This window comes from Gigantopelta aegis, chromosome 4 (assembly GCF_016097555.1).
Source record: "Gigantopelta aegis isolate Gae_Host chromosome 4, Gae_host_genome, whole genome shotgun sequence".
NCBI lineage: Eukaryota > Metazoa > Mollusca > Gastropoda > Neomphalida > Peltospiridae > Gigantopelta > Gigantopelta aegis.
In genome coordinates, this window is record NC_054702.1 from 37,756,534 (window position 1) to 37,762,533 (window position 6,000).

Here is a 6,000-nt window from a genome sequence, read left to right on the forward strand (position 1 = left end):
AAGTCATCGGGCATAAGACTGGTAGGTATTGGGTTCGCAGCACGGGTCCCCGTCGGTTGGCCCATTGGGTTATTTCTCGTTCCAGCCATTGCGCCACGACTGGTATATCAAAGACCGTGGCATGTGCTATCCTGTCTGTGGGATGGTGTATATAAAAGACCCCTTGCTACTAATGAAAAAATGTAGCGGGTTTCTCTCTAAGACTATATGTCAAAAATCACCAAATGTTTGACATCCAGTAGCCGATTATTAATAAATAATGTACTCTAATGGTGTTGTTAAACGAAACTCTTTTTTTTATGTATTGTTGGTTGACCTACAAACTTCATTTTACTTCCTGAAAGTATATAATTTTACGTATGTACGAAATTATGGATAGTTAAAATTCAGCGTGGGCTATTATAAACATTAGGACGTCCATATAAACATTGTGTACAAAGAGAAACTGATTTCCAAACAAGAAAAGATTGTCTAGACAGAAACTGCACTGAATCCACCCAAACACTGAATATTTGGGTAAACATTCGTTATCAGTGAAACAAACACTGCAGACATTCAGGTGAGTGGTACAGTTAGGTTAAGTGTTGATATCGATGTATTGTTTGAGTTTGATTTTTTGGTGTTATGTCGCAGCAGTGCATTATTGTGCACTTTCATTATCGCGTAATGAAACATCTCTCCAAGTGCATATTACATATGTCTTTCCTGTGTGTAATGATCATTTCCAGTCTGTTTACCCTCGGGAATAAATTTCAAACAACGAGATGTAAAAAAAACCTGACTACTTCAAGCACGAAACCAAATTTTAGACAAAAATACAATAAAATGATGTATGATAAAACATGCAGATAAATTTTTATAAACAATATTTGTCGTAAAAATGTGAGAATTCTTTCATTTCGCTCTTGGGGCGGGACGTAGCCCAGTGGTAAAGCACCCGCTCGATGCGCGGTCGGTCTGGGATCGATCCCTGTCGGTGGGCCCATTGGGTTATTTCTCGTTCCAGCCAGTGCACCACGACTGGTATATCAAAGACTGTGGTATGTACTACCCTGTCTGTGGGATGGTGCATATAAAAAATCCCTTGCTGCTAATCGAAAAGAGTACCCCTTGAAGTGGCGACAGCGAGTTTCTTCTCTCAATATCTGTGTGGTTCTTAACCATATGTCTGACGCCATATAACCGTAAATAAAATGTGTTGAGTGCGTCGTGAAATAAATACAATATGTCCTTCATTTGGCTCTTGACAGAAAAAGCCGGACCGTAGAATGAGGATTTCCTCATAAATATGTTTACACAAAGACAGTGGCGGATCCAAGGGGTGGTTAGGGGTTTCAACCCCCCCTTTAGCTGCCAAGTTAAAAAAAAGAGTCCAGACCTACCCCCACCCGGCACTAACACATGGTCCTTCCCTGCTGGGTGCACACCGTGCAATATCATTGAACATTCTCAAGTGTGCTTGGTATTCTGTGTTTGTAGGTTTTGCATATTTGTTTTTTATCTGGTCAGATCTATAAAATAAAAAAAAGTACATTCTGTTGCAGAAAACAATCCTGTCCTGGATACAGGAGCCGGCGAGAGCCGACACCTGCGCCCATGGCAGGCGTACGCTACTACAGCTTGTTCTAAATGTGCACGATAAATCCTATGACCTGACCTGACCTGACCTGACCTGACCTGACTTGCAGACAAATGCGCCTTTAATTTTTTGCTTTTTAACTGAAAACACACGCACACAAACACACACACAAACCGATAAGTGAGATATGTGGATCTGAAGGCACGCGTAGATGCTAATCTCCTTCTCAAAATCTTAGATCCGTCCCTGAAAGAGACAAACACAGAGATATTGATGTCTCATCCTCTCCAAATTTGTATCTGTTAATTTTTAAATTTATATAGTTTCGTGATATCAATACACTATTAATAGGATGCGCGATTATTCGTGTGAGGAGGTATTGTTTTTTAAATGTATAAAATATGATGGAAGAAATGTGGAAGAAAAAAAAGTACGCTTTGGGCTCGTCCGGGATTCGAACCCGGGACCTCTCGCACCCTAAGCGAGAATCATACCCCTAGACCAACGAGCCGTATGAGAGTTTCAAACCTTGAAGGCATAGTTCCCCGGATGGTAAATAATGCGCCCCTACCCGCGCACACACACGTACTCTACCCTCCCCATACCCCGCCAAAAAAAAACATTCAAGTAGGCTATTGTCATTTACTAATATTTTATAAATGTATATTATTACAAAGTACAATAAATATGGCTGACAGGTTAACACGAGACGTAACACTAACAGTTTGAATCCACACTGACAAAGAACTGGCTGCTACTGTAACGGTTAAAGTTTGTTTTGCTTTAAAACGACACCACTAGAGCTTTGATTAATTAATCATCGGCTACTGGATGTCACTTGTGACATTGATTTTCAGAGGAAACCCGCTGCATTTCCCCATTATATGCATTTTCCCACAACTAAGACAGCACATATCACGGTCTTTGATACGTCAGTTGTAGGGCAGTGGACCAGTGGTAGCTACTGTAATGGAAGCCCACTACATTTTCCTATTATGTGCAGTTTTCCCAAAAACAAAAGACAGCATATACCACGGGTTTTGATAGACAGACAAACATGCAAGTAGGCAGACAGGCAGAGATACACAGACAGACAGATATACATGCAAGCAGGCATACAGACAGAGATACACAGACAGACAGACAGACAGACATGCAAGCAGGCATACAGACAGAGATAGTCTGATACACAGACAAACAAACATGCAATCAGGCAGACGGACAGCTATGACAGGAAGGCAGGCAGACTTGTGCATGCAGACATGAAGGCAGGCATATAGATGTAGATATTAACCTCACCAAATGTCTCATTATTAATATAACTCTTTTGTAATTGATTTTTAAATTGAGGTAAACGCTATTATTTTTCCTTCGAAGAGAGATAATTATTTAATGAATGATCCTTAAATTTAAATGTACAAAAAGGTGCCGTTAGTTTAGATATTATGTTTATAGAAAAAGGGAAAGAAAAAAAAGAAAAAAAAAGAAAAAATAGGGCTCGTCCGGGATTCGAACCCGGGACCTCTCGCACCCAAAGCGAGAATCATACCCCTAGACCAACGAGCCGGGATACTAAATGCAATGTTTTAAACAAACTGCCACGTACAACAGATCTACTTACTCGGTACAGGAGTTGTATCCAGCTCAGTCGATCTTCAGAGCGTTCACACAAGAACCTTGGATCGAAAGATCGAATCTCCTCGCTTGACACGTGTCTCTAACTGCGATTTTTTTTTTCAATTATTGTCCCAACCAGTGCCACACGAGTGATATATTAAAAGCTGTGGTATGTGCTGTCCTGTTTGTGGGAAAGATCATTTGCTGCTAATGAAAAAATTTAGCTTAATTGTTTCCTCTGAAAACTAGTTTGTTTTGCTCAAGTACTGGATTCGTGACCGGTACCGGCTTCCACCCAGGGCGAGTTTTAACCACAGGTACCCCCCAGCCAATAACGCCGAATGTATTATAGTTACGATATAACATGATAAATACTCTTTTATATGTAACTATAGTATTAGAAAGTGTGTTTTGTTTAACGACACCACTAGAGCACACTGATTAATTAATCATCGGCTGTTGGATGTCAAACATTTGGTAAATCTGACTCGTAGTCATCAGAGGAAACCCGCTACGTTTTTTCCTAATGCATCAAGGCATCTTTTATATGCACTTTCCCACAGACAGGAAAGTACATACCGCGGCTTTTGGTCAGTTGTGGTGCACTGGTTGGAAATAGAGAAAAATCAAATCAATGGAATGTATCCACCGAGGCGATTCGATCCTGCGAGCACTCAACCGACTGAGTTCAATCCCACCCCTTCCTCTGAAGACTTCATGTCGAAATACAAAATGTTTGACATCCGACAGACGATGATTAAGTAATCAATGTGCTCTTGTTAAAAACAATAATATTGATTCTTCATATGTTTGTAAAGAAATGTTCAAGCACACAGTGACATACGCTTGCAGGAAGGCAGGTAATGGGGATATACACGAGTACATAAAGAGACAGACAAACGGATAATTATAATGTTAGTCTTACCGGCCTCGGTAGTGTCGCGGTTAAGTCATCGGGCATAAGACTGGTAGGTATTGGGTTCGCAGCACGGGTCCCCGTCGGTTGGCCCATTGGGTTATTTCTCGTTCCAGCCATTGCGCCACGACTGGTATATCAAAGACCGTGGCATGTGTTATTCTGTCTGTGGGATGGTGTATATAAAGGATCCCTTGCTAGTAATGAAAAAATGTAGCGGGTTTCTCTCTAAGACTATATGTCAAAAATCACCAAATATTTGACATCCAGTAGCCGATGATTAATAAATCAATGTGCTCTAATGGTGTTGTTAAACGAAACTCTTTTTTTTATGTATTGTTGGTGGACCTACAAACTTCATTTTACTTCCTGAAAGTATATAATTTTACGTATGTACGAAATTATGGATAGTTAAAATTCAGTGTGGGCTATTATAAACATTAGGACGTCCATATAAACATTGTGTACAAAGAAAAGCTGCTGTTATTTTAGATATTATGTCTATAAAAATCGCGAAAGAAGAAAATAATTAAAAATAGGGCTCGTCCGGGATTCGAACCCGGGACCTCTCGCACCCAAAGCGAGAATCATACCCCTAGACCAACGAGCCGGGATACTAAATGCAATGTTATAAACAAACTGCCACGTACAGCAGATCTAATTATTCGGTACAGGAGTTGTATCCAGCTCAGTCGATCTTCAGAGCGTTCACACAAGAACCTTGGATCGAAAGATCGAATCTCCTCGCTTGACACGTGTCTCTAACTGCGATTTTTTTTTTCAATTATTGTCCCAACCAGTGCCACACGAGTGATATATTAAAGGCTGTGGTATGTGCTGTCCTGTTTGTGGGAAAGATCATTTGCTGCTAATGAAAAAATGTAGCTTAATTGTTTCCTCTGAAAACTAGTTTGTTTTGCTCAAGTACTGGATTCGTGACCGGTACCGGCTTCCACCCAGGGCGAGTTTTAACCACAGGTACCCCCCAGCCAATAACGCCGAATGTATTATAGTTACGATATAACATGATAAATACTCTTTTATATGTAACTATAGTATTAGAAAGTGTGTTTTGTTTAACGACACCACTAGAGCACACTGATTAATTAATCATCGGCTGTTGGATGTCAAACATTTGGTAAATCTGACTCGTAGTCATCAGAGGAAACCCGCTACGTTTTTTCCTAATGCATCAAGGCATCTTTTATATGCACTTTCCCACAGACAGGAAAGTACATACCGCGGCTTTTGGTCAGTTGTGGTGCACTGGTTGGAAATAGAGAAAAATCAAATCAATTGAATGTATCCACCGAGGCGATTCGATCCTGCGAGCACTCAACCGACTGAGTTCAATCCCACCCCTTCCTCTGAAGACTTCATGTCGAAATACAAAATGTTTGACATCCGACAGACGATGATTAAGTAATCAATGTGCTCTTGTTAAAAACAATAATATTGATTCTTCATATGTTTGTAAAGAAATGTTCAAGCACACAGTGACATACGCTTGCAGGAAGGCAGGTAATGGGGAGATACACGAGTACATAAAGAGACAGACAAACGGATAATTATAATGTTAGTCTTACCGGCCTCGGTAGTGTCGTGATTAAGTCATCGGGCATAAGACTGGTAGGTATTGGGTTCGCAGCACGGGTCCCCGTCGGTTGGCCCATTGGGTTATTTCTCCTTCCAGCCATTGCGCCACGACTGGTATATCAAAGACCGTGGCATGTGTTATTCTGTCTGTGGGATGGTGTATATAAAGGATCCCTTGCTAGTAATGAAAAAATGTAGCGGGTTTCTCTCTAAGACTATATGTCAAAAATCACCAAATATTTGACATCCAGTCGAAACTTCTTCTTTTTTAATGTATTGTTGGTGGACCTAC

General features: G+C 40.6%; 3 non-coding genes across 3 annotated transcripts; all 3 read right to left on the minus strand.

Moving 5' to 3' along the window:
* Positions 1-2,018: 2,018 nt before the first annotated feature.
* Positions 2,019-2,090, minus strand: Trnap-agg. Its single transcript has one exon. It is a non-coding gene; the product is annotated as a tRNA-Pro (tRNA).
* Positions 2,091-3,073: 983 nt separating this feature from the next.
* Positions 3,074-3,145, minus strand: Trnap-ugg. Its single transcript has one exon. It is a non-coding gene; the product is annotated as a tRNA-Pro (tRNA).
* Positions 3,146-4,650: 1,505 nt separating this feature from the next.
* On the minus strand, positions 4,651-4,722 carry Trnap-ugg. The gene has a single exon. It is a non-coding gene; the product is annotated as a tRNA-Pro (tRNA).
* Positions 4,723-6,000: the final 1,278 nt, after the last annotated feature.